General features: G+C 53.7%; 1 long non-coding RNA gene across 1 annotated transcript in view; it reads left to right on the forward strand.

The window, feature by feature from the left end:
* Positions 1-17,496, forward strand: part of LOC146759860 (uncharacterized) — a 130,714-nt gene extending 113,218 nt beyond the window's left edge. Inside the window, exon 2 of the long non-coding RNA XR_014932075.1 lies at positions 15,590-17,496. This is a non-coding gene — a long non-coding RNA (uncharacterized LOC146759860). The remainder of the gene's footprint in view (positions 1-15,589) is intronic.
* Positions 17,497-27,480: the final 9,984 nt, after the last annotated feature.

Genomic DNA, 27,480 nt, shown 5'->3' on the forward strand with positions numbered 1-27,480 from the left:
CAGATGTGGGTCAGATCTATGGTGTAGGAGCTGCTGTGGGGCTGATGTGGGTCAGATCTACGGGGCAGGAGATGCTTTGGGGCAGATTTTAGTCAGATCTATGGGGCAGGAGTTGCTGTGGGTCTGATGTGGGACAGATCCTTGCGGCTGAAGCTGCTGTGGGTCATATCTATTGGGCAGCAGCTGCTTTACATATGATGTGTGTCAGATCTATGGGGCAGGAGCTGCTCGGCGGCGGCTGCTAGAGGTCGCTGCCTATGCGGCTTGCGTGTAGCTGCCAGGTCTACCCGCTTTCGGCTAGGCTTTGCCGCCCTGTGAGATGGGGGGGCACTAAAGCTCCGGAGCTTGCTGGGGGGTCGCTGTAGTTTCTTACCTACCGCTACGTCGACGTAGAGCGCCGCTTACCCTCGGCGCCGCTACCGGTAGTCGGCGCCGTTCTTTTCCTAAGCCGTTTTTTCTTACGCCTTCCGTTTTCGTCTGCAGGAGCGAGCGCGTGCTCGTCTCCAGAGGCGGCAACGAGCGGGCGCAGGCGAGCGCGGTTGAGCGCCGGGCTGTGGATTTTTTCGGTTGCGGCTTCCCGCCGCTCTTTCGCCATCCCTCGCTACGCGGCCTGCCCGCAGTCCGGATTTCCGGCTCGAACGGACCCCGCTCAAGTGCGCCGGCACGGTCCAACCGCTCCCGGCGGGCACCGCTCGGCTCGGACGTTCCTCGGAATCAGCCAAATGTCGCTCCCGTGGCGTCTCCGCAGGCAAAAACGCATAGCCGGCGCCGCAAAGCTCGTGAGCCGCACCGAGCCGGGGAAACCGTGCCGTGGAGCAGCTGTGGGGCTGATGTGGGTGAGATCTATGGGGTAGGAGCTGCTGTGCGGCTGATGTGGGTCAGATCTATGGGCAGGAGCTGATGTAGGGAAGATTTGGGTCTGATCTATGGGTTAGGAACTGCTGTGGTTCAGATCTATGGGGCAGGAGCAGCTGTGGGGCACATGTGGGTCAGATCTATGGGTTAGGTGCTGCTTTGGAGAAAATGTGGGTCAGATCTATGGGGCAGGAGCTGCTGTGGGTCAGATTTGGGTCAGATCTATGGGGCAGGAGCTGCTGTGGGTCAGATTTATGAGTCAGGAGCTGCTGTGTGGCTGATGTGGGTCAGATCTATGGGGCAGGAGCTGCTGTGGGGCATATGTGGGTCAGATCTATATGGCAGGAGCTGCTGTGGGGCACATGTGGGTCAGACCTATGGGGCAGAAGCTGCAGAGGGGATGATGTAGGTCAGATCTATGGGGCAGGAGTTGCTGTGGGGCAGATGAGGGACATATCTATGGTGCAAAATCTGCTGTTGGACTGATGTGGGTCAGATCTATGAGTTTGGAGCTGCTGTGGGGCACATGTGGGTCAGATCTATGGGCCAGGAGCTGCTGTGGGGCTGATGTGGGTCAGATCTATAAGGCAGGAGCTGCTGTGGTTAAGATCTATTTGGCAGGATCTGCTGTGGGGCAGATTTAAGTCAGATCTATGGGGCAGGAGCTGCTGTGTGGCAAATGTGGGTCAGATCTATGGGGCAGGAGCTGCTGTGGGTCAGATCTATGGAGCAGGAACAGATGTGGGCCTGATGTTGGTCAGATTTATGGAGCAGGAGCTGCTGTGTTGCAGATGTGGGTCAGATCTATGTTGCAGGAGCTGCTGTGGGGCAGATGTAGGGCTTATCTATGGGGCAGGAGCTGCTGTGAGGCTGATGGGTGTTAAATCTATGGGGAGGAGCTGCTGTGGTGCAGATGTGGGTCAGAGCTATGGGGCAGGAGCTGCTGTGTGGCAGATGTGGGTCAGATCTATGGTGTAGGAGCTGCTGTGGGGCTGATGTGGGTCAGATCTATGGGGCAGGTGCTGCTGTGCGACATATGTGGGTCAGATCTATGGGGCAGGATCTGCTGTGGGGCTGATGTGGGAAAGATCTATGGGGCAGGAGATGCTTTGGGGCAGATGTGGGTCAGATCTATGGGGCAGGAGTTGCTGTGGGGCTGATGTGTGTCAGATCCTTGGGGCTGAAGCTGCTGTGGGTCATATCTATTGGGCAGCAGCTGCTTTACATATGATGTGTGACAGATCTATGGGGCAGGAGCTGCTGTGGGGCTGATGTGGGTTTGATCTACGGGGCAGGAGCTGTTGTGGGGCTGATGGGGGTCAGATCTATGGGGCAGGAGCTACTGTGGGGCACATGTGGGTCAGATCTATGGGGCAGGAGCTACTGTGGGGCACATGTGGGTCAGACCTATGGGGCAGAAGCTGAAGAGGGGATGATGTAGGTCAGATCTATGGGGCAGGAGTTGCTGTGGGGCAGATGAGGGACATATCTATGGTGCAAAATCTGCTGTTGGACTGATGTGAGTCAGATCTATGAGTTTGGAGCTCCTGTGGGGCACATGTGGGTCAGATCTATGGGCCAGGATCTGCTGCGGGGCTGATTTGGGTCAGATCTATGGGGCAGGAGCTGCTGTGAGGCTGATGTGGGTCAGATCTATGGGGCAGGAGCTGCTGTGGGTCAGATCTATGGGGCAGGAACAGATGTGGGCCTGATGTTGGTCAGATTTATGGAGCAGGAGCTGCTGTGTTGCAGATGTGGGTCAGATCTATGGTGCAGGAGCTGCTGTGGGGCAGATATAGGGCATATCTATGGGGCAGGAGCTGCTGTGAGGCTGATGGGTGTTAGATCTATGGGGAGGAGCTGCTGTGGTGCAGATGTGGGTCAGAGCTATGGAGCAGGAGCTGCTGTGGGGCAGAAGTGGGTAAGATCTATGGGGTAGGAGATGGTGTGTGGCAGATGTGGGTCAGATCTATGGTGTAGGAGCTGCTGTGGGGCTGATGTGGGTCAGATCTATGGGGCAGGAGCTGCTGTGGTTAAGATCTATTTGGCAGGATCTGCTGTGGGGCAGATTTGGGTCAGATCTATGGGGCAGGAGCTGCTGTGGGGCAGATGTAGGGCTTATCTATAGGGCAGGAGCTGCTGTGAGGCTGATGGGTGTTAGATCTATGGGGAGGAGCTGCTGTGGTGCAGATGTGGGTCAGAGCTATGGGGCAGGAGCTGCTGTGTGGCAGATGTGGGTCAGATCTATGGTGTAGGAGCTGCTGTGGAACTGATGTGGGTCAGATCTATGGTGCAGGAGCTGCTGTGGTTAAGATCTATTTGGCAGGATCTGCTGTGGGGCAGATTTGGGTGAGATCTATGGGGCAGGAGCTGCAGTGGAGATGATGTACGTCAGATCTATGGGGCAGGAGCTGCTGTGGGGCTCCTGTGGGTCAAATCAATGGGGCAGAGCTGCTCTTGGGAACATGTGGGTCAGATCTATGGGGCAGGAGCTGCTGTGGGGCTGATGTGGGTCAGATCTATAGGGCAGGAGCTGCTGTGCGACAGATGTGGTTCAGATCTATGGGGCAGGAGCTGCTGTGGGGCTGATGTGGGTCAGATCTATGGGGCAGGAGCTGTTGTGAGGCTGATGGGGGTCAGATCTATGGGGCAGGAGATGCTGTGGGTCAGATCTATGGGGCAGGAGCTGCTGTGGGGCAGATGTGGGTCAGATCTATGGGGCAGGAGCTGCTGTGGGTCAGATCTATGGGGCAGGAACAGATGTGGGCCTGATGTTGGTCAGATTTCTGGAGCAGGATCTGCTGTGTTGCAGATGTGGGTCAGATCTATGGGGCAGGAGCTGCTGTGGGGCAGATGTAGGGCATATCTATGGGGCAGGAGCTGCTGTGAGGCTGATGGGTGTTAGATCTATGGGGAGGAAATGCTGTGGTGCAGATGTGGGTCAGAGCTATGGGGCAGGAGCTGCTGTGGGGCAGAAGTGGGTAAGATCTATGGGGTAGGAGATGGTGTGTGGCAGATGTGGGTCAGATCTATGGTGTAGGAGCTGCTGTGGGGCTGATGTGCGTCAGATCTATGGGGCAGGAGCTACTGTGGGGCTGATGGGGTTCAGGTCTATGGGGCAGGAGCTACTGTGGGGCTGATGTTGGTCTCATCTATGGGGCAGGAGCTGCTGTGCGACAGATGTGGGTCAGATCTATGGGGCAGTTGCTGCTGTGCGACATATGTGGGTCAGATCTATGGGGCAGGATCTGCTGTGGGGCTGATGTGGGAAAGATCTATGGGGCAGGAGATGTATTGGGGCAGATGTGGGTCAGATCTATGGGGCAGGGGTTGCTGTGGGGCTGATGTGGGTCAGATCCTTGGGGCTGAAGCTGCTGTGGGTCGTATCTATTGGGCAGCAGCTGCTTTACATATGATGTGTGTCAGATCTATGGGGCAGGAGCTGCTGTGGGGCTGATGTGGGTCAGATCTATGGGGCAGGAGCTGCTGTGGGGCTGATGTGGGTTAGATCTATGGGGCAGGAGATGGTTTGTGTCAGATCTATGGGGCAGGAGCTGCTGTGGGGAACATGTGGGTCAGGTCTATGGGGCAGGAGCTGCTGTGGGGCAGATGTAGGTCAGATCTATGGGTCAGCAGCTGCTGTGGGTCTGATGTGGGTCAGATCTATGGGGCAGGAGCTGCTGTGGTTAAGATCTATTTGGCAGGATCTGCTGTGGGGCAGATTTGTGTCAGATCTATGGGGCAGGAGCTGCTGTGTGGCAAATGTGGGTCAGATCTATGGGGCAGGAGCTGCTGTGGGTCAGATCTATGGGGCAGGAACAGATGTGGGCCTGATGTTGGTCAGATTTATGGAGCAGGAGCTGCTGTGTTGCAGATGTGGGTCAGATCTATGGTGCAGGAGCTGCTGTGGGGCAGATGTAGGGCTTATCTATGGGGCAGGAGCTGCTGTGAGGCTGATGGGTGTTAGATCTATGGGGAGGAGCTGCTGTGGTGCAGATGTGGGTCAGAGCTATGGGGCAGGAGCTGCTGTGTGGCAGATGTGGGTAAGATCTATGGTGTAGGAGCTGCTGTGGGGCTGCTGTGGGTTAGATCTATGGGGCAGGAGCTGTTGTGGGTCATATCTATTGGGCAGCAGCTGCTTTACATATGATGTGTGTCAGATCTATGTGGCCGGAGCTGCAGTGGGGCTGATGGGGGTCAGATCTATGGGGCAGGAGCTACTGTGGGGCTGATGTGGGTCAAATCAATGGGGCAGAGCTGCTCTTGGGAACATGTGGGTCAGATCTATGGGGCAGGAGATGCTGTGGGTCAGATCTATGGGGCAGGAGCTGCTGTGGGGAACATGTGGGTCAGGTCTATGGGGCAGGAGCTGCTGTGGGGCTGATGTGGGTCAGATCTATGGGGCAGGAGCTGCTGTGGGTCAGATCTATGGGGCAGGAACAGATGTGGGCCTGATGTTGGTCAGATTTATGGAGCAGGAGCTGCTGTGTTGCAGATGTGGGTCAGATCTATGGTGCAGGAGCTGCTGTGGAACTGATGTGGGTCAGATCTATGGTGCAGGAGCTGCTGTGGTTAAGATCTATTTGGCAGGATCTGCTGTGGGGCAGATTTGGGTCAGATCTATGGGGCAGGAGCTGCAGTGGAGATGATGTACGTCAGATCTATGGGGTAGGAGCTGCTGTGGGGCTGCTGTGGGTTAGATCTATGGGGCAGGAGCTGTTGTGGGTCATATCTATTGGGCAGCAGCTGCTTTACATATGATGTGTGTCAGATCTATGGGGCCGGAGCTGCAGTGGGGCTGATGGGGGTCAGATCTCTGGGGCAGGAGCTACTGTGGGGCTGATGTGGGTCAAATCAATGGGGCAGAGCTGCTCTTGGGAACATGTGGGTCAGATCTATGGGGCAGGAGCTGCTGTGGGGCTGATGCGGGTCAGATCTATAGGGCAGTAGCTGCTGTGCGACAGATGTGGGTCAGATCTATGGGATAGGAGCTGCTGTGGGGCTGATGTGGGTCAGATCCTTGGGGCTGAAGCTGCTGTGGGTCATATCTATTGGGCAGCAGCTGCTTTACATATGATGTGTGTCAGATCTATGGGGCAGGAGCTGCTGTGGGGCTGATGTGGGTTAGATCTATAGGGCAGGAGATGCTGTGGGTCAGATCTATAGGGCAGGAGCTTCTGTGGGGAACATGTGGGTCAGGTCTATGGGGCAGGAGCTGCTGTTGGGCAGATGTGGGTCAGATCTATGAGTCAGCAGCTGCTGTGGGTCTGATGTGGGTCAGATCTATGGAGCAGGAGCTGCTGTGGTGCAGATGTGGGTCAGAGCTATGGGGCAGGAGCTGCTGTGGGGCAGAAGTGGGTAAGATCTATGGGGTAGGAGATGGTGTGTGGCAGATGTGGGTCAGATCTATGGTGTAGGAGCTGCTGTGGGGCTGATGTGGGTCAGATCTATGGGGCAGGAGCTGCTGTGGTTAAGATCTATTTGGCAGGATCTGCTGTGGGGCAGATTTGGGTCAGATCTATGGGGCAGGAGCTGCTGTGTGGCAAATGTGGGTCAGATCTATGGGGCAAGAGCTGTTGTGGGGCTGATGGGGGTCAGATCTATGGGGCAGGAGCTACTGTGGGGCACATGTGGGTCTGACCTATGGGGCAGAAGCTGCAGAGGGGATGATGTAGGTCAGATCTATGGGGCAGGAGTTGCTGTGGGGCAGATGAGGGACATATCTATGGTGCAAAATCTGCTGTTGGACTGATGTGGGTCAGATCTATGAGTTTGGAGCTGCTGTGGGGCACATGTGGGACAGATCTATGGGCCAGGAGCTGCTGCGGGGCTGATTTGGGTCAGATCTATGGGGCAGGAGCTTCTGTGGTGCTGATGTGGGTCAGATCTATGGGGCAGGAGCTGCTGTGGGTCAGATATATGGGGCAGGAACAGATGTGGGGCTGATGTTGGTCAGATTTATGGAGCAGGAGCTGCTGTGTTGCAGATGTGGGTCAGATCTATGGTGCAGGAGCTGCTGTGGGGCAGATATAGGGCATATCTATGGGGCTGGAGCTGCTGTGAGGCTGATGGGTGTTAGATCTATGGGGAGGAGCTGCTGTGGTGCAGATGTGGGTCAGAGCTATGGGGCAGGAGCTGCTGTGGGGCAGAAGTGGGTAAGATCTATCGGGTAGGAGATGGTGTGTGGCAGATGTGGGTCAGATCTATGGTGTAGGAGCTGCTGTGGGGCTGATGTGGGTCAGAGCTATGGGGCAGGAGCTGCTGTGGGGCAGAAGTGGGTAAGATCTATCGGGTAGGAGATGGTGTGTGGCAGATGTGGGTCAGATCTATGGTGTAGGAGCTGCTGTGCGACAGATGTGGGTCAGATCTATGGGGCAGGAGTTGCTGTGGGGCTGATGTGGGTCAGATCCTTGGGGCTGAAGCTGCTGTGGGTCATATCTATTGGGCAGCAGCTGCTTTACATATGATGTGTGTCAGATCTATGGGGCAAAAGATACTGTGGGGCTGATGTGGGTTAGATCTATGGGGCAGGAGCTGTTGTGGGGCTGATGGTGGTCCGATCCATGGGGCAGGAGCTACTGTGGGGCAGATGTGGGTCAGATCTATGGGGCAGGAGCTGCTGTGGGTCAGATCTATGGGGCAGGAACAGATGTGGGCCTGATGTTGGTCAGATTTATGGAGCAGGATCTGCTGTGTTGCAGATGTGGGTCAGATCTATAGGGCAGGAGTTGCTGTGGGGCAGATGAGGGACATATCTATGGTGCAGAATCTGCTGTTGGACTGATGTGGGTCAGATCTATGAGTTTGTAGCTGCTGTGGGGCACATGTGGGTCAGATCTATGGGCCAGGAGCTGCTGCGGGGCTGATTTGGGTCAGATCTATGGGTCAGCAGCTGCTGTGGGGCACATGTGGGTCAGATCTATGGGGCAGAAGCTGCAGAGGGGATGATGTAGGTCAGATCTATGGGGCAGGAGTTGCTGTGGGGCAGATGAGGGACATATCTATGGTGCAAAATCTGCTGTTGGACTGATGTGGGTCAGATCTATGAGTTTGGAGCTGCTGTGGGGCACATGTGGGTCAGATCTATGGGCCAGGAGCTGCTGCGGGGCTGATTTGGGTCAGATCTATTGTGCAGGAGCTGCTGTGGGTCAGATCTATGGGGCAGGAACAGATGTGGGCCTGATGTTGGTCAGATTTATGGAGCAGGAGCTGCTGTGTTGCAGATGTGGGTCAGTTCTATGGTGCAGGAGCTGCTGTGGGGCAGATATAGGGCATATCTATGGGGCAGGAGCTGCTGTGAGGCTGATGGGTGTTAGATCTATGGGGAGGAGCTGCTGTGGTGCAGATGTGGGTCAGAGCTATGGGGCAGGAGCTGCTGTGGGGCAGAAGTGGGTAAGATCTATAAGGTAGGAGATGGTGTGTGGCAGATGTGGGTCAGATCTATGGTGTAGGAGCTGCTGTGGGGCTGATGTGGGTCAGATCTATGGGGCAGGAGCTTCTGTGGTTAAGATCTATTTGGCAGGATCTGCTGTGGGGCAGATTTGGGTCAGATCTATGGGGCAGGAGCTGCAGTGTGGCAAATGTGGGTCAGATCTATGGGGAGGAGCTGCTGTGGGTCAGATCTATGGGGCAGGAACAGATGTGGGCCTGATGTTGGTCAGATTTATGGAGCAGGAGCTGCTGTGTTGCAGATGAGGGTCAGATCTATGGTGCAGGAGCTGCTGTGGGGCTGATGTAGGGCTTATCTATGGGGCAGGAGCTGCTGTGAGGCTGATGGGTGTTAGATCTATGGGGAGGAGCTGCTGTGGTGCAGATGTGGGTCAGAGCTATGGGGCAGGAGCTGCTGTGTGGCAGATGTGGGTAAGATCTATGGGGCAGGAGCTGTTGTGGGGCTGATGGGGGTCAGATCTATGGGGCAGGAGCTACTGTGTGGCACATGTGGGTCAGACCTATGAGGCAGAAGCTGAAGAGGGGATGATGTATGTCAGATCTATGGGGCAGGAGTTGCTGTTGGGCAGATGAGGGACATATCTATGGTGCAAAATCTGCTGTTGGACTGATGAGGGTCAGATCTATGAGTTTGGAGCTGCTGTGGGGCAAATGTGGGTCAGATCTATGGGGCAGGAGCTGCTGCGGGGCTGATTTGGGTCAGATCTATAAGGCAGGAGCTGCTGTGGGGCTGATGTGGGTCAGATCTATGGGGCAGGAGCTGCTGTGGGTCAGATCTATGGGGCAGGAACAGATGTGGGCCTGATGTTGGTCAGATTTATGGAGCAGGAGCTGCTGTGTTGCAGATGTGGGTCAGATCTATGGTGCAGGAGCTGCTGTGGGGCAGATATAGGGCATATCTATGGGGCAGGAGCTGCTGTGAGGCTGATGGGTGTTAGATCTATGGGGAGGAGCTGCTGTGGTGCAGATGTGGGTCAGAGCTATGGGGCAGGAGCTGCTGTGGGGCAGAAGTGGGTAAGATGTAACGGGTAGGAGATGGTGTGTGGCAGATGTGGGTCAGATCTATGGTGTAGGAGCTGCTGTGGGGCTGATGTGGGTCAGATCTATGGGGCAGGAGCTGCTGTGGTTAAGATCTATTTGGCAGGATCTGCTGTGGGGCAGATTTGAGTCAGATCTATGGGGCAGGAGCTGCTGTGGGGCATATGTGGGTCAGATCTATATGGCAGGAGCTGCTGTGGGGCACGTGTGGGTCAGACCTATGGGGCAGGAGCTGCTCTTGGGAACATGTGGGTCAGATCTATGGGGCAGGAGCTGCTGTGGGGCTGATGTGGGTCAGATCCTTGGGGCTGAAGCTGCTGTGGGTCATATCTATTGGGCAGCAGCTGCTTTACATATGATGTGTGTCAGATCTATGGGGCAGGAGCTGCTGTGGGGCTGATGTGGGTCAGATCTATGGGGCAGGAGCTGTTGTGGGGCTGATGGGGGTCAGAACTATGGGGCAGGAGCTACTGTGGGGCTGTTGGGGGTCAGATCTATGGGGCAGGAGCTACTGTTGCGCTGATGTTGGTCTCATCTATGGGGCAGGAGCTGCTGTGCGACAGATGTGGGTCAGATCTATGGGGCAGGAGCTGCTGTGCGACATATGAGGGTCAGATCTATGGGGCAGGATCTGCTGTGGGGCTGATGTGGGTTAGATCTATGGGGCAGGAGATGCTTTGGGGCAGATGTGGGTCAGATCTATGGGGCAGGAGTTGCTGTGGGGCTGATGTGGGTCAGATCTATGGGGCAGGAGCTGTTGTGGGGCTGATGGGGGTCAGATCTATGGGGCAGGAGATGCTTTGGGGCAGATGTGGGTCAGATCTATGGGTCAGCAGCTGCTGTGGGTCTGATGTGGGTCAGATCTATGGGGCAAGAGCTGCTGTGGGGCTGATGTGGGTCATATCTATGGGGCAGGAGTTGCTGTGGGCCTGATGTTGGTCAGATTTATGGAGCAGGAGCTGCTGTGTTGCAGATGTGGGTCAGATCTATGGTGCAGGAGCTGCTGTGGGGCAGATGTAGGGCATATCTATGGGGCAGGAGCTGCTGTGAGGCTGATGGGTGTTAGATCTATGGGGAGGAGCTGCTGTGGTGCAGATGTGGGTCAGAGCTATGGGGCAGGAGCTGCTGTGGGGCAGAAGTGGGTAAGATCTATGGGGTAGGAGATGGTGTGTGGCAGATGTGGGTCAGATCTATGGTGTAGGAGCTGCTGTGGGGCTGACGTGTGTCAGATCTATGGGGCAGGATCTGCTGTGGGGCTGATGTGGGAAAGATCTATGGGGCAGGAGCTGCAGTGGAGATGATGTACATCAGATCTATGGGGTAGGAGCTGCTGTGGGGCTGCTGTGGGTTAGATCTATGGGGCAGGAGCTGTTGTGGGTCATATCTATTGGGCAGCAGCTGCTTTACATATGATGTGTGTCAGATCTATGGGGCCGGAGCTGCAGTGGGGCTGATGGGGGTCAGATCTCTGGGGCAGGAGCTACTGTGGGGCTGATGTGGGTCAAATCAATGGGGCAGAGCTGCTCTTGGGAACATGTGGGTCAGATCTATGGGGCAGGAGCTGCTGTGGGGCTGATGTGGGTTAGATCTATGGGGCAGGAGCTGTTGTGGGGCTGATGGGGGTCAGATCTATGGGGCAGGAGCTGTTGTGGGGATGATGGGGGTCAGATCTATGGGGCAGGAGCTACTGTGGGGCTGATGTTGGTCTGATCTATGGGGCAGGATCTGCTGTGGGGCTGATGTGGGTTAGATCTATGGGGCAGGAGCTGCTGTGGGGCTGCTGTGGGTCAGATCTATGGGGCAGGAGCTACTGTGGGTCAGATTTATGAGTCAGTAGCTGCTGTGTGGCTGATGTGGGTCAGATCTATGGAGCAGGAGCTGCTGTGGGGCATATGTGGGTCAGACCTATGGGGCAGAGCTGCTCTTGGGAACATGTGGTTCAGATCTATGGGGCAGGAGCTGCTGTGGGGCTGATGTGGGTCAGATCTATAGGGCAGGAGCTGCTGTGCGACAGATGTGGGTCAGATCTATGGGGCAGGAGCTGCTGTGGGGCTTATGTGGGTCAGATCTATGGGGCAGGAGCTGTTGTGGGGCTGATGTGGGTCAGAACTATGGGGCAGGAGCTACTGTGGGGCTGATGGGAGTCAGATCTATGGGGCAGGAGCTACTGTGGGGCTGATGGGGGTCAGATCTATGGGGCAGGAGCTACTGTGGGGCTGATGTTGGTCTCATCTATGGGGCAGGAGCTGCTGTGCGACAGATGTGAGTCAGATCTATGGGGCAGGTACTGCTGTGCGACATATGTGGGTCAGATCTATGGGGCAGGATCTGCTGTGGGGCTGATGTGGGAAAGATCTATGGGGCAGGAGATGCTTTGGGGCAGATGTGGGTCAGATCTATGGGGCAGGAGCTGCTGTGGGGCTGATGTGGGTCAGATCCTTGGGGCGGAAGCTGCTGTGGGTCATATCTATTAGGCAGCAGCTGCTTTACATATGATGTGTGTCAGATCTATGGGGCAGGAGCTGCTGTGGGGCTGCTGTGGGTCAGATCTATGGGGCAGGAGCTGTTGTGGGTCATATCTATTGGGCAGCAGCTGCTTTACATATGATGTGTGTCAGATCCTTGGGGCAGGAGCTGCTGTGGGGCTGATGTGGGTTAGATCTATGTGGCAGGAGCTGTTGTGGGGCTGATGGGGTCAGATCTATGGGGCAGGAGCTACTGTGGGGCTGATGTTGGTCTGTTCTATGGGGCAGGAGCTGCTGCGGGGCTGATTAGGGTAAGATCTATGGGGCAGGAGCTGCTGTGGGGCTGATGTGGGTCAGATCTATGGGGCAGGAGCTGCTGTGGGGCTGATGGGGGTCAGATCTATGGGGCAGGAGATGCTGTGGGTCAGATCTATGGGGCAGGAGCTGCTGTGGGGAACATGTGGGTCAGGTCTATGGGGCAGGAGCTGCTGTTGGTCAGATGTGGGTCAGATCTATGCGTCAGCAGCTGCTGTGGGTCTGATGTGGGTGAGATCTATGGGGCAGGAGCTGCTGTGGGGCTGATGTGGGTAATATCTATGGGGCAGGAACAGATGTGGGCCTGATGTTGGTCAGATTTATGGAGCAGGAGCTGCTGTGTTGCAGATGTGGGTCAGATCTATGGTGCAGGAGCTGCTGTGGGGCAGATATAGGGCATATCTATGGGGCAGGAGATGCTGTGAGGCTGATGGGTGTTAGATCTATGGGGAGGAGCGGCTGTGGTGCAGATGTGGGTCAGAGCTATGGGGCAGGAGCTGCTGTGGGGCAGAAGTGGGTAAGATCTATCGGGTAGGAGATGGTGTGTGGCAGATGTGGGTCAGATCTATGGTGTAGGAGCTGCTGTGGGGCTGATGTGGGTCAGATCTATGGGGCAGGAGCTGCTGTGGTTAAGATCTATTTGGCAGGATCTGCTGTGGGGTAGATTTGAGTCAGATCTATGGGGCAGGAGCTGCTGTGGGGCATATGTGGGTCAGATCTATATGGCAGGAGCTGCTGTGTGGCACATGTGGGTCAGACCTATGGGGCAGGAGCTGCTCTTGGGAACATGTGGGTCAGATCTATGGGGCAGGAGCTGCTGTGGGGCTGATGTGGGTCAGATCCTTGGGGCTGTAGCTGCTGTGGGTCATATCTATTGGGCAGCAGCTGCTTTACATATGATGTGTGTCAGATCTATGGGGCAGGAGCTGCTGTGGGGCTGATGTGTGTCAGATCTATGGGGCAGGAGCTACTGTGGGGCTGATGGGAGTCAGATCTATGGGGCAGGAGCTACTGTGGGGCTGATGGGGGTCAGATCTATGGGGCAGGAGCTACTGTGGGGCTGATGTTGGTCTCATCTATGGGGCAGGAGCTGCTGTGCGACAGATGTGGGTCAGATCTATGGGGCAGGTACTGCTGTGCGACATATGTGGGTCAGATCTATGGGGCAGGATCTGCTGTGGGGCTGATGTGGGAAAGATCTATGGGGCAGGAGATGCTTTGGGGCAGATGTGGGTCAGATCTATGGGGCAGGAGCTGCTGTGGGGCTGATGTGGGTCAGATCCTTGGGGCGGAAGCTGCTGTGGGTCATATCTATTAGGCAGCAGCTGCTTTACATATGATGTGTGTCAGATCTATGGGGCAGGAGCTGCTGTGGGGCTGCTGTGGGTCAGATCTATGGGGCAGGAGCTGTTGTGGGTCATATCTATTGGGCAGCAGCTGCTTTACATATGATGTGTGTCAGATCTATGGGGCAGGAGCTGCTGTGGGGCTGATGGGGGTCAGATCTATGAGGCAGGAGATGCTGTGTGTCAGATCTATGGGGCAGGAGCTGCTGTGGGGAACATGTGGGTCAGGTCTATGGGGCAGGAGCAGCTGTTGGTCAGATGTGGGTCAGATCTATGCGTCAGCAGCTGCTGTGGGTCTGATGTGCGTGAGATCTATGGGGCAGGAGCTGCTGTGGGGCTGATGTGGGTAATATCTATGGGGCAGGAACAGATGTGGGCCTGATGTTGGTCAGATTTATGGAGCAGGAGCTGCTGTGTTGCAGATGTGGGTCAGATCTATGGTGTAGGAGCTGCTGTGGGGCTGATGTGGGTCAGATCTATGGGGCAGGAGCTGCTGTGGTTAAGATCTATTTGGCAGGATCTGCTGTGGGGAATATTTGGGTCAGATCTATGCGGCAGGAGCTGCTGTGTGGCAAATGTGGGTCAGATCTATGGGGCAGGAGCTGCTGTGGGTCAGATCTATGGGGCAGGAACAGATGTGGGCCTGATGTTGGTCAGATTTATGGAGCAGGAGCTGCTGTGTTGCAGATGTGGGTCAGATCTATGGTGCAGGAGCTGCTGTGGGGCAGATGTAGGGCTTATCTATGGGGCAGGAGCTGCTGTGAGGCTGATGGGTGTTAGATCTATGGGGAGGAGCTGCTGTGGGGCTGATGTGGGTCAGAGCTATGGGGCAGGAGCTACTGTGGGGCTGATGTGGGTCAAATCAATGGGGCAGAGCTGCTCTTGGGAACATGTGGGTCAGATCTATGGGGCAGGAGCTGCTGTGGGGCTGATGTGGGTCAGATCTATAGGGCAGGAGCTGCTGTGCGACAGATGTGGGTCAGATCTATGGGGCAGGAGCTGCTGTGGGGCTGATGTGGGTCAGATCCTTGGGGCTGAAGCTGCTGTGGGTCATATCTATTGGGCAGCAGCTGCTTTACATATGATGTGTGTCAGATCTATGGGGCAGGAGCTGCTGTGGGGCTGATGTGGGTTAGATCTATGGGACAGGAGCTACTGTGGGTCTGATGGGGGTCAGATCTATGGGGCAGGAGCTACTGTGGGGCTGATGTTGGTGTGATCTATGGGGCAGGAGCTGCTGTGGGGCAGATGTGGGTTAGATCTATGGGGCAGGAGCTGTTGTGGGGCTGATGGGGGTCAGATCTATGGGGCAGGAGCTGTTGTGGGTCTGTTGTGGGTCAGATCTATGGGGCAGGAGCTACTGTGGGGCAGATGTGGGTCAGATCTATGGTGTAGGAGCTGCTGTGGGGCTGATGTGGGTCAGATCTATGGGTCAGCAGCTGCTGTGGGGCAGATGTGGGTCATATCTATTGGGCAGCAGCTGCTTTACATATGATGTGTGTCAGATCTATGGGGCAGGAGCTGCTGTGGGGCTGCTGTTGGTCATATCTATGGGGCAGGAACAGATGTGGGCCTGATGTTGGTCAGATTTATGGAGCAGGAGCTGCTGTGTTGCAGATGTGGGTCAGATCTATGGGGCCGGAGCTGCAGTGGTGCTGATGGGGGTCAGATCTATGGGGCAGGAGCTACTCTGGGGCTGATGTGGGTCAAATCAATGGGGCAGAGCTGCTCTTGGGAACATGTGGGTCAGATCTATGGGGCAGGAGCTGCTGTGCGACAGATGTCGGTCAGATCTATGGGGCAGGAGCTGCTGTGCGACATATGTGGGTCAGATCTATGGGGCAGGATCTGCTGTGGGGCTGATGTGGGACAGATCTATGGGTCAGCAGCTGCTGTGGGTCTGATGTGGGTCAGATCTATGGGGCAGGAGCTGCTGTGGGGCAGATATGGGTCAGATCTATGGGGCAGGATCTGCTGTGGGGCAGATTTGGGTCAGATCTATGGGGCAGGAGCTGCTGTGGGGCTGATGTGGGTCAGATCTATGGGGCAGGTGCTGCTGTGTGGCAAATGTGGGTCAGATCTATGGGGCAGGAGCTGCTGTGGGTCAGATCTATGGGGCAGGTGAAGAGTGAGCAAAGCCTCAAAATGGTGGTAAGGTAACATTTTGCTATAGAAAGGGAAAGGGGAACTTCACAGAAACCAAGACAAAGGGTAACTGTACATTGAAAAGTGCAGGGAAAGGGGGAATTACAGACACTTAGTCAAAATAAAGCCAGAGAAGAGGGCAATAAAGATAAGAAGAAACTGTCCGGAGACCTCTGACAAGAAGGATTAGATCCCCCCCCTGGGCAAGATGATGCCGACATGGGAGAACAATAACAGCAGATAACACCAAGAAGAAAACAGAAGAAGAATTTCACCCCAAAACATCGGCAAGGGTCACGGGGAATGGTGTCAGGGGGAATGAGGGAATGGGGTCGCAGGGAACGGGGCCATAGGGAATGTAATGAATATGTAATCAAACTGAGGAGGAGACTATTGATTATGTATTAGCTTAACCTATATCTGTAACACACTTTTCTCTATACGGTGTGCAAGTTTGGAGGAGCTATCCCCCTTGCACCCGGCGCTGCGCAACGCTGGAATAAACATACCTGCTTTATAACCCATCTCTGGATTATAGAGTTTGATTCCGCAAGTCAATTTGGCACCCCAGATGGGACCCTCTCTGTTCGGCTGCAGGACCAGCTGAGAAGGGGGACGCCTTTGGCGCGCCCCGAGATTTCTCGGAAGGACTCCCCTCCCTCATCTGATCACTGCAGGAGCAGACAAGAACCATCTATCGGCGGACCAGGTATGTGAAATGGGGGACCCGTAAGTCGTGAGGAGACGTCCTACGCAGGGCACAGTGGAGTCGGCGTGCTCCCCCCCAAGGGACGTGAGCTCACGGGTTAGGTTAGGTTGCCGGCTGGGTTAGGACTCCCTAGGGAGTGCCTACAAAGGGGCCAGTAAGTCGTACGCATGGTAAAAGAGCTATTGCTCACATTCAGGTGATTGCTAATTGGGCAGAACTTGTCTGCTCTCTGGTACAGGGTGATTTGGGTAATCCTGGGATAATTGGTATCGTACAGCGCTGTTTATATAGGTGACCTAAGTCAGCAACTAGCACCGGTGTTCTTAACATCTTTGGTTAAGCTTAACAAATGATATATTGTAATTCTGTTTGAATTGTCGTGTGAGTGTGGTGTGAGTGAGACGCAGCACAGCTGCGGGGCGAGTGCGGAGTCCCGACCCGCGGTTCCGTCCTCCCGCGAGGGAAACGGCCGGGGACGGACGAAGCGAAAGTTGTCTCCAATACTTGTTTATCTATGTTTTAATACGTGTTTATTTTGTATTATTAATTACTGGTTTTTGTAAAGTATGTGGTCATAAGTCATAACAATGCTGTTGTGTCAGAAGTGGTTTTACTTATAAAAGAATACGGTGGTTTATATTAAGTTACAATGGGAAAATCACAGAGCAAAGAGGTCCCTGCGCGCTCACCCCTGGGGTGTATACTGGCACACTGGCGAGATATCGCTGGGGAACCAGGAGGAACCCTGAGCCGAAAAAAAAAAAAAAATCCTGATTAAATATTGTAATCAGTGGTGGTTGATTTATAAGCTAGAGGACAGGGACAATGAACATATAGAGGAATGTCTGTGTGGAATGAGCATCAAGCCATTTATGTGATACTGTGTTCTGCCTGCGAAGAGGTGTAAGGGAGGTGGGTCAGTCAGTGCTGGCTCTGTGGCGAGAGGTGTATAACTGAACGATATGGATTGCTAAGGGAAAGTTATAAGGTAGTAAGAGTGTTTATGGAAACTGAAGAACTGTGTTGTTTGATTTGTGGGTTTTGAAGGGAATGGGACAAACTGTTTGGCTGGTATAAGAAAGTGTAGTTGTTAATGTCATACGGAAGTATTGTTGAGGGTACGTGGAAGTGTAAATGAGGGTACAAATAGTGGAATAGTGTACAGAGGAAAAAGGGTTAAAGAGAAAGTGAGTTTATCTGTGCTGGCATGAGAACAACCCCCCCGCACCGTTCCCCTGCAATCAGAACTCTCAGAGTGGGAGAGGGAGCCAGGGTCAGAGACTGCTGCTGTAAACAGCAAAGGGGAAGGTGGAGAGGACAGGGCACTGGAAGTGAGAATAGCCTTCATGTGCAGAGATCTGGGAAATCTGAAATCTGGGCAGCACTGGATGGCTCTGGAGAGGAGGTGAAATGTAATGATTAGAGTTTGGAAAGTGAGAAAGTTTGGGAAGGACAAAAGTTGAGGAAGGCAAAGATAAAAACAGGGATGTCAGGTCTGAAGAGAGGTGTACAATAAGAAGAAAACAAACAAACAACAACAACAACAACAAATAACAAAACAAACACCTGATTGAGAATCAGAGATGTTCAGGGAATTGAGAATAATAACAGCTGTTACTGTTGTGATGCTAGAGTAGGGCCATAGGACCCAGGGATCCCCCACGAGGAAAGGGGGGGGAGGGAGGCTTGAGGAGCCCAGGGAGGGCTCTGCCCCGCTGGAATGAAAGCAGTGTGCAAATGCAGTAGGACACTGGTAGAGAAATCCGACCAAGCTGAGTGAGAAGGAATTGCCTCTGATTGCAGAACTGAACAATGAGAACTTGGGAAGTTAACCCTAGCAGATACACCGATGAAACTGCAGCTAAGGAAGCAGGATAAAGTAGTTCATTTTCTGATGGATATGGGAGCTTCTTACTACCCATAGATGGTTTTGTAACAGTAGTAGGTGCTACTGCCCAACAAGAAAAGGCTTACTTTTGGAATTAATTAAATATAAGCTAAGAAAACAAGTAGGAATACAGAAATTCTTGTACCTGTCAGGTTACCCTGGCAAGAAATTTAATAAAACTGGAGCTAAGGGTCAAACAATATTGGCTGATTAAGAATTGTAAGTCTGACTATTAACACAAACTGGGAAAAACAATGTTATACCCCCAGGAGCCACAGCAATCTCAATTAAGACACACTTAGGGGTGTGGGCATCAGGGCCAAAAATTAAGCCCTAAATACAAGTTAAAAGCAAGAGCTCACCCACTCAGGGTAAAGTGGTGCCCTTTGAGGATATGTGACTGTAGAAGGACAAAAGAAATAATAGATAATTTTTTGAGTTTGAATTACTAATTGAATGGGAATCCAAGTACAAAACTCCAATTTTGCCAATTTGCTAGATTTTCGGATAGCAAGTGCTTTAGTTTGGTAGAAGACATGAGGACAAATAATGGAATTGTTGAATGGATACACTCAGTGATGGAAAATCCATGCACTTTATCAACCAAGTTAAGGAATGAATAGGTGGAGTTTGCCTTCTGGATTTGAGGGATGTCTCTTCTGCCTGGTTTGACTAAAGGAAGCCTAAGGTTATTTGCCTTTGAATAAGAAAACCCTAATAGAGGGAGAAGAGACTCAGTTAACCTGGACAGTGTTACCCAGGGTTGTGAGAACAGCTTAATGATCTTTGAGAACTGGTCAACTCATGAGCCTGAGACCTGGGATCCTCCATCCTAGGGTGGAACTTTACTGGAGCATGTGGATGCCACAGCAACAAAAGGACTGTGTACAATAGACTGAGAGTTTGCTGAGTTTCTTGGTTTACAGAAAGCACAAATAACTCAGAAATTACAGCTGGACTTTGGACCTTAAGGACTGCCAGGAAAGAAGCCATCTGCTAAGCCCCTGAGCTGCAAACTGCCAAGGAACTCCATACGTTCCCAGGAATGACAGGAGGGTGCTGACCATGGATACACAGCTACGGACTGATGGTAAACCTCAAACAGCTTGAAGTGAGTAAGGGATGGTGCCTGAGGGCAGTGGCTGCACTGGTGTTCAATATTCAAGAAGCCTATAAATCTACACTGGGCCAAAGGACACCAGTTTTAATATCTCATACAGTGTTTACTGTATTGGAGGCAAAAGGGGGACATTAGTTCATTGGCTCTCACCCCAAAGATTCCTGAAATACCAGGCCATCCTGGTAGAGCAAGATGATGTAGAAATAATTGTGACTAATATTGTCAACCCAGTATCTTTCCTTAGCGGAACTCCCGGAGAACCAGTATTACATGACTGCTTTGAATCAACTGAAGCTGCACATTCCAGCCGGTCAGTCGAACCTGAAGGACGAACCCTTAGAAGATGCAGAAGACACCTGGGTTACCAGCAGCTGCAGTTTTATGAGACAAGGAGACTGTAAGGCAGGACATGCAGTAACTGCTACTGACCAGGTAATCGAAGCACAACCACCAGCTGTGGGGACTTCCCCTCAGAAGGCTGAAATAACTGCCTTGACAAGAGCTTCAATCATATGGACAGATGCTAAATATGTGCCACACGCTCATAGTACCATCTGAAAAGAGCAAGGATTGCTCACACACAAGGAAAACAGCCTGATTTAAATCTACCAATGGTTATTATATGTTGTAAAAGACATCAGAAATGTAACACTGTACAGGAAACAGAAAATAAGATAATAGATCAGGTGTCAGAACAGGCAGTTGAAGAGGGCTTCAATTCCAGACGGTAAACTTAAAATCTCTGAAGCCAAGTCAAAACCTGTAAAATATTCTAAAGAGAACAGGAGTCCAATTAATGATTTAGAAAGGAATAGAGCAAGTTGACAGATGGGTGCATGCCCAAATGGACATTGTTATGCCCTTTAGTATTTTATGGAAATTGGTTATAAAGGAAGATAAGAGAATATATTGGGCAAACTAACACTACAAAGTACAGTCCCAGTACCAGGAACAGGGCACAAGTGGGCCTCACGGGAGAGGGCCTTCCAGGGCAACAATGGCAAATTGATTTCACAGAACTCCCAAGAAAAGGGGGGTATTGCTGTATGAAAATTTCTGTAACCTTAGAAACAATTGAGGATGCTGCTGCAGATGCCTGATGGACAATCCAAAAGGAGGTATCCTGTTTATCCAAAGATGCATTGCAACATGGAGTAGGCAGGGATAACACCGATTGGGGAATAGTTTTCTCTGGACCATGGGATAAACTTACTAGTTGCCAAATTTAGGATGACTGAAACAGTTTTTCTTAGCCTGCGTCACCTTGCTATTCTTGGTGTGTTTTACTTGTGTTGTTATAAGATGCCTTTTGTGTCTGCACCAAGGTACTGGAAGGGAATACGAGGTTTGGAAGAGACATGAGCTGAGACAAAAGGTAGAGAGCGGAGCCTATTTTGAGACCCATTAAGAATCTAGCAGGTAAAAGACTGCTAGATTAAAGAAAAGGGGGGAATTGAAGAGTGAGCAAAGCCTCAAAATGGTGGTAAGGTAACATTTTGCTATAGAAAGGGAAAGGGGAACTTCACAGAAACCAAGACAAAGGGTAACTGTACATTTAAAAGTGCAGGGAAAGGGGGAATTACAGACACTTAGTCAAAATAAAGCCAGAGAAGAGGGCAATAAAGATAAGAAGAAACTGTCCGGAGACCTCTGACAAGAAGGATTAGATCCCCCCCCTGGGCAAGATGATGCCGACATGGGAGAACAATAACAGCAGATAACACCAAGAAGAAAACAGAAGAAGAATTTCACCCCAAAACATCGGCAAGGGTCACGGGGAATGGTGTCAGGGGGAATGAGGGAATGGGGTCGCAGGGAACGGGGCCATAGGGAATGTAATGAATATGTAATCAAACTGAGGAGGAGACTATTGATTATGTATTAGCTTAACCTATATCTGTAACACACTTTTCTCTATACGGTGTGCAAGTTTGGAGGAGCTATCCCCCTTGCACCCGGCGCTGCGCAACGCTGGAATAAACATACCTGCTTTATAACCCATCTCTGGATTATAGAGTTTGATTCCGCAAGTCACAGGAACAGATGTGGGCCTGATGTTGGTCAGATTTATAGAGCAGGAGCTGCTGTGTTGCAGATGTGGGTCAGATCTATGGTGCAGGAGCTGCTGTGGGGCAGATGTAGGGCTTATCTATGGGGCAGGAGCTGCTGTGAGGCTGATGGGTGTTAGATCTATGGGGCAGGAGCTGCTGTGGGGCTGATGTGGGTCAGTGCTATGGGGCAGGAGCTGCTGTGTGGCAGATGTGGGTCAGATCTATGGGGCAGGAGCTGCTGTGTGGCAGATGTGGGTCAGATCTATGGGGCAGGAGCTGCTGTGTGGCAGATGTGGGTCAGATCTATGGGGCAGGAGCTGCTGTGGCGCTGATGTGGGTTAGATCTATTGGGCAGGATCTGCTGTGGGGCTGATGTGGGAAAGATCTATGGGGCAGGAGATGCTTTGGGGCAGATGTGGGTCAGATCTATTGGGCAGGAGCTGCTGTGGGGCTGATGTGGGTCAGATCCTTGGGGCTGAAGCTGCTGTGGGTCATATCTATTGGGCAGCAGCTGCTTTACATATGATGTGTGTCAGATCTATGGGGCAGGAGCTGCTGTGGGGCGTATGTGGGTCAGATCTATGGGGCAGGAGCTGTTGTGGGGCTGATGGGGTCAGATCTATGGGGCAGGAGCTACTGTGGGGAACATGTGGGTCAGGTCTATGGGGCAGGAGCTGCTGTGGGTCTGATGTGGGTCAGATCTATGGGGCAGGAGCTGCTGTGGGGCTGCTGTTGGTCATATCTATTGGGCAGGAACAGATGTGGGCCTGATGTTGGTCAGATTTATGGAGCAGGAGCTGCTGTGTTGCAGATGTGGGTCAGATCTATGGGGCCGGAGCTGCAGTGGGGCTGATGGGGGTCAGATCTATGGGGCAGGAGCTACTCTGGGGCTGATGTGGGTCAAATCAATGGGGCAGAGCTGCTCTTGGGAACATGTGGGTCAGATCTATGGGGCAGGAGCTGCTGTGCGACAGATGTCGGTCAGATCTATGGGGCAGGAGCTGCTGTGCGACATATGTGGGTCAGATCTATGGGGCAGGATCTGCTGTGGGGCTGATGTGGGACAGAACTATGGGTCAGCAGCTGCTGTGGGTCTGATGTGGGTCAGATCTATGGGGCAGTAGCTGCTGTGGGGCAGATATGGGTCAGATCTATGGGGCAGGATCTGCTGTGGGGCAGATTTGGGTCAGATCTATGGGGCAGGAGCTGCTGTGGGGCTGGTGTGGGTCAGATCTATGGGGCAGGAGCTGCTGTGTGGCAAATGTGGGTCAGATCTATGGGGCAGGAACAGATGTGGGCCTGATGTTGGTCAGATTTATAGAGCAGGAGTTGCTGTGTTGCAGATGTGGGTCAGATCTATGGTGCAGGAGCTGCTGTGGGGCAGATGTAGGGCATATCTATGAGGCAGGAGCTGCTGTGAGGCTGATGGGTGTTAGATCTATGGGGCAGGAGCTGCTGTGGCGCTGATGTGGGTTAGATCTATGGGGCAGGATCTGCTGTGGGGCTGATGTGGGTCAGATCTATGGGGCAGGAGCTGTTGTGGGGCTGATGTGGTTTAGATCTATGGGGCAGGAGCTGCTGTGGGGCTGATGTGGGAAAGATCTATGGGGCAGGAGATGCATTTGGGCAGATGTAGGTCAGATCTATGGGGCAGGAGTTGCTGTGAGGCTGATGTGTGTCAGATCCTTGGGGCTGAAGCTGCTGTGGGTCATATCTATTGGGCAGCAGCTGCTTTACATATGATGTGTGTCAGATCTATGGGGCAGGAGCTGCTGTGGGGCTGATGTGAGTCAGATCTATGGGCAGGAACAGATGTGGGCCTGATGTTGGTCAGATCTATGGGGTAGAAGCTGCTGTGGGGCTGATGGTGGTCAGATCTATGGGTCAGGAGATGGTATATGTCAGATCTATGGGGCAGGAGCTGCTGTGGGGAACATGTGGGTCAGGTCTATGGGGCAGGAGCTGCTGTGGGACAGATGTAGGTCAGATCTATGGGTCAGCAGCTGCTGTGGGTCTGATGTGGGTCAGATCTATGGTGCAGTAGCTGCTGTGGGGCAGATGTAGGGCATATCTATGGGGCAGGAGCTGCTGTGAGGCTGATGGGTGTTAGATCTATGGGGAGGAGCTGCTGTGGTGCAGATGTGGGTCAGAGCTATGGGGCAGGAGCTGCTGTGGGGCAGAAGTGGGTAAGATCTATGGGGTAGGAGATGGTGTGTGGCAGATGTGGGTCAGATCTATGGTGTAGGAGCTGCTGTGGGGCTGATGTGGGTCAGATCTATGGGGCAGGAGCTGCTGTGGTTAAGATCTATTTGTCAGGATCTGCTGTGGGGCAGATTTGGGTCAGATCAATGGGGCAGGAGCTGCTGTGTGGCAAATGTGGGTCAGATCTATGGGGCAGGAGCTGCTGTGGGTCAGATCTATGGGGCAGGAACAGATGTGGGCCTGATGTTGGTCAGATTTATGGAGCAGGAGCTGCTGTGTTGCAGATGTGGGTCAGATCTATGGTGCAGGAGCTGCTGTGGGGCAGATATAGGGCATATCTATGGGGCAGGAGCTGCTGTGAGGCTGATGGGTGTTAGATCTATGGGGAGGAGCTGCTGTGGTGCAGATGTGGGTCAGAGCTATGGGGCAGGAGCAGCTGTGGGGCAGAAGTGGGTAAGATCTATGGGGCAGGAGCTGCTGTGTGGCAGATGTGGGTCAGACCTATGGGGCAGGAGCTGTTGTGGGGCTGATGTGGGTCAGATCTATGGGGCAGGAGCTACTGTGGGGCTGATGGGAGTCAGATCTATGGGGCAGGAGCTACTGTGGGGCTGATGGGGGTCAGATCTATGGGGCAGGAGCTACTGTGGGGCTGATGTTGGTCTCATCTATGGGGCAGGAGCTGCTGTGCGACAGATGTGGGTCAGATCTATGGGGCAGGTACTGCTGTGCGACATATGTGGGTCAGATCTATGGGGCAGGATCTGCTGTGAGGCTGATGTGGGAAAGATCTATGGGGCAGGAGATGCTTTGGGGCAGATGTGGGTCAGATCTATGGGGCAGGAGCTGCTGTGGGGCTGATGTGGGTCAGATCTATGGGGCAGGAGCTGTTGTGGGTCATATCTATTGGGCAGCAGCTGCTTTACATATGATGTGTGTCAGATCTATGGGGCAGGAGCTGCTGTGGGGCTGATGTGGGTTAGATCTATGTGGCAGGAGCTGTTGTGGGGCTGATGGGGTCAGATCTATGGGGCAGGAGCTACTGTGGGGCTGATGTTGGTCTGTTCTATGGGGCAGGAGCTGCTGCGGGGCTGATTAGGGTAAGATCTATGGGGCAGGAGCTGCTGTGGGGCTGATGTGCGTTAGATCTAAGGGGCAGGAGCTGTTGTGGGGCTGATGGGGGTCAGATCTATGGGGCAGGAGATGCTGTGGGTCAGATCTATGGGGCAGGAGCTGCTGTGGGGAACATGTGGGTCAGGTCTATGGGGCAGGAGCTGCTGTTGGTCAGATGTGGGTCAGATCTATGCGTCAGCAGCTGCTGTGGGTCTGATGTGGGTGAGATCTATGGGGCAGGAGCTGCTGTGGGGCTGATGTGGGTAATATCTATGGGGCAGGAACAGATGTGGGCCTGATGTTGGTCAGATTTATGGAGCAGGAGCTGCTGTGTTGCAGATGTGGGTCAGATCTATGGTGTAGGAGCTGCTGTGGGGCTGATGTGGGTCAGATCTATGGGGCAGGAGCTGCTGTGGTTAAGATCTATTTGGCAGGATCTGCTGTGGGGAATATTTGGGTCAGATCTATGGGGCAGTAGCTGCTGTGTGGCAAATGTGGGTCAGATCTATGGGGCAGGAGCTGCTGTGGGTCAGATCTATGGGGCAGGAACAGATGTGGGCCTGATGTTGGTCAGATTTATGGAGCAGGAGCTGCTGTGTTGCAGATGTGGGTCAGATCTATGGTGCAGGAGCTGCTGTGGGGCAGATGTAGGGCTTATCTATGGGGCAGGAGCTGCTGTGAGGCTGATGGGTGTTAGATCTATGGGGAGGAGCTGCTGTGGGGCTGATGTGGGTCAGAGCTATGGGGCAGGAGCTACTGTGGGGCTGATGTGGGTCAAATCAATGGGGCAGAGCTGCTCTTGGGAACATGTGGGTCAGATCTATGGGGCAGGAGCTGCTGTGGGGCTGATGTGGGTCAGATCTATAGGGCAGGAGCTGCTGTGCGACAGATGTGGGTCAGATCTATTGGGCAGGAGCTGCTGTGGGGCTGATGTGGGTCAGATCCTTGGGGCTGAAGCTGCTGTGGGTCATATCTATTGGGCAGCAGCTGCTTTACATATGATGTGTGTCAGATCTATGGGGCAGGAGCTGCTGTGGGGCGTATGTGGGTCAGATCTATGGGGCAGGAGCTGTTGTGGGGCTGATGGGGTCAGATCTATGGGGCAGGAGCTACTGTGGGGAACATGTGGGTCAGGTCTATGGGGCAGGAGCTGCTGTGGGTCTGATGTGGGTCAGATCTATGGGGCAGGAGCTGCTGTGGGGCTGCTGTTGGTCATATCTATTGGGCAGGAACAGATGTGGGCCTGATGTTGGTCAGATTTATGGAGCAGGAGCTGCTGTGTTGCAGATGTGGGTCAGATCTATGGGGCCGGAGCTGCAGTGGGGCTGATGGGGGTCAGATCTATGGGGCAGGAGCTACTCTGGGGCTGATGTGGGTCAAATCAATGGGGCAGAGCTGCTCTGGGGCACATGTGGGTCAGATCTATGGGGCAGGAGCTGCTGTGCGACAGATGTCGGTCAGATCTATGGGGCAGGAGCTGCTGTGCGACATATGTGGGTCAGATCTATGGGGCAGGATCTGCTGTGGGGCTGATGTGGGTCAGAACTATGGGTCAGCAGCTGCTGTGGGTCTGATGTGGGTCAGATCTATGGGGCAGGAGCTGCTGTGGGGCAGATATGGGTCAGATCTATGGGGCAGGATCTGCTGTGGGGCAGATTTGGGTCAGATCTATGGGGCAGGAGCTGCTGTGGGGCTGGTGTGGGTCAGATCTATGGGGCAGGAGCTGCTGTGTGGCAAATGTGTGTCAGATCTATGGGGCAGGAGCTGCTGTGAGGCTGATGGGTGTTAGATCTACGGGGCAGGAGCTGCTGTGGCGCTGATGTGGGTTAGATCTATGGGGCAGGATCTGCTGTGGGGCTGATGTGGGTCAGATCTATGGGGCAGGAGCTGTTGTGGGGCTGATGTGGTTTAGATCTATGGGGCAGGAGCTGCTGTGGGGCTGATGTGGGAAAGATCTATGGGGCAGGAGATGCTTTGGGGCAGATGTGGGTCAGATTGATGGGGCAGGAGATGCTGTGGGGCTGTTGTGGGTCAGATCCTTGGGGCTGAAGCTGCTGTGGGTCATATCTATTGGGCAGCAGCTGCGTTACATATGATGTGTGTCAGATCTATGGGGCAGGAGCTTCTGTGGGGCTGATGGGGTCAGATCTATGGGGCAGGAGCTACTGTGGGGAACATGTGGGTCAGGTCTATGGGGCAGGAGCTGCTGTGGGGCAGATGTGGGTCAGATCTATGGGGCAGGAGCTGCCGTGGGTCTGATGTGGGTCAGATCTATGGGGCAGGAGCTACTGTGGGGCTGATGTGGGTCAGATCTATGGGGCAGGAGCTGCTGTGGGTCAGATCTATGGGGCAGGAACAGATGTGGGCCTGATGTTGGTCAGATTTATGGAGCAGGAGCTGCTGTGTTGCAGATGTGGGTCAGATCTATGGTGCAGGAGCTGCTGTGGGGCAGATGTAGGGCATATCTATGGGGCAGGAGCTGCTGTGAGGCTGATGGGTGTTAGATCTATGGGGAGGAGCTGCTGTGGTGCAGATGTGGGTCAGAGCTATGGGGCAGGAGCTGCTGTGGGGTAGAAGTGGGTAAGATCTATGGGGTAGGAGATGGTGTGTGGCAGATGTGGGTCAGATCTATGGTGTAGGAGCTGCTGTGGGGCTGATGTGGGTCAGAGCTATGGGGCAGGAGCTACTGTGGGGCTGATGTGGGTCAAATCAATGGGGCAGAGCTGCTCTTGGGAACATGTGGGTCAGATCTATGGGGCAGGAGCTGCTGTGGGGCTGATGTGGGTC

The sequence above is a fragment of the Coturnix japonica genome, chromosome 9 (genome assembly GCF_054131305.1).
Source record: "Coturnix japonica strain WE chromosome 9, WE-NBRP24, whole genome shotgun sequence".
NCBI classification, from domain to species: domain Eukaryota; kingdom Metazoa; phylum Chordata; class Aves; order Galliformes; family Phasianidae; genus Coturnix; species Coturnix japonica.